This window comes from Notamacropus eugenii, chromosome 4 (genome assembly GCF_028372415.1).
Source record: "Notamacropus eugenii isolate mMacEug1 chromosome 4, mMacEug1.pri_v2, whole genome shotgun sequence".
In the NCBI taxonomy this organism is placed as follows: domain Eukaryota; kingdom Metazoa; phylum Chordata; class Mammalia; order Diprotodontia; family Macropodidae; genus Notamacropus; species Notamacropus eugenii.
In genome coordinates, this window is record NC_092875.1 from 102199622 (window position 1) to 102201126 (window position 1505).

A 1505-nucleotide genomic window follows, 5' to 3' on the forward strand; every position below is an offset into this window, starting at 1 on the left:
CAATTGTGCCCTTGACAGAAATCAGGAAGTTTGAAAAAAAGATGGGTTTGAGGGGAAAGATGATGAGTTCTGTATTAAACATGTTGAGATGTCTACAGAACATCTAGTTTGAAATGTTCAATAGGCAATTGGAGGTGGATGACAGGGGATAAGAACAAAGACCTGGATTTAAATCTCAACTCTGTCACTTGATGTCTCTAAGATATAAGACAAATCATTTAACCTGTCTAAGGTTAAGTTTCATCAGTGGTAAAATAAGGGTGATGGATCTGATGACTTCTAAGATGCCTTCAAGGTCTAACTCTAAAAAATCATGATTGAGTCCAGCATCTTTCTATTGTTAAGAAATCAGATCTGGCCTTGTTTGGCTATATACTCCTATTAATTCCCCCTATTAAAAACCTAATAGGAAGGAAACAAACATTTATTAAGCACTTACTACATACCAGACTCTGTACTAAGTACATATCAATATTTGATTCTCACAACTTCACAGGGTTAGAGGTGTGCTTATTATCCCCATTTTACAGTTGAGAAAACTGAAGCAAACAGGTTGAATGATGGCCCAGAGTTACACACCTGGTAAGTGTCTGGAATTGAATTTGAACTTCAGTCTTCCAGGCTTTCCTGTGCACTGTGCACTATGCTATTTAGCTGCCTTTAAGTCCTCCTGGGATACAATCCATTCCAATAAACATTTAAGTGCCTACTATCTTCCAGGCTAAGCACTGGAGAAACAATTTTACAAAAAGGCAATCCCTGCCCTCAAGGAGCTCACAATCTCATTGGGGGAAGTGGGAAGCCGGGTAAGAACATCCTCTTCTGTGGAGTTGAAACCAGGCAGGAGAACAGATACAGAGCAGAGTGGACAAAAGTCCAGTTCCTGTTCTTTATAAAGGAAGCATTGGGAGGAGTTTAATACTCTACCCTCCAGCTCTCCAAACCAGAATCTAGATCCTGAAGAGAACTGAGCATGAGGAGGTTAAGTGATTTCCCCAAGGTCACACCAGTTGCAAGTGTTAGGAGTAGGATTGGAATCCATGTCATGTGACTCCTCCAGCAATCCTTCCACAGCACCACTCCTCTTATCTCATCTAGTTTATCTATTCCTTCCATTCCTTTCAGAAATTTTCTTCTCTGGCTGCACTTTAAACACAATTGAGTTTATGGTGTAATGCTATGTAAATAAAGTAAGTTATGGAAATAGGAACACGTCCCTCCCAATCGCACCCCCACCCTTACCCCTAAGGAAAATGAAGTCACAACATAGCAGGAGGTTAGAAGCCTTCACCTTGGTTTTGCATAATTGATACCATTATCTGTCAGGTAACTTGGCTCAGCCTGACAGTCATTATGAGATCATTAGGAAAAGAGTTGTAATGAGTTCAGGAGGCCAGTGGATTGTGTTCTAATCGCCTGAGAAGGAAGGCTGATGGAAACCACTGGGAAAAAGCACTGCACCTGCTAAAAGAATTTTAATGACAAAATCAAGCTAGGGACGGATT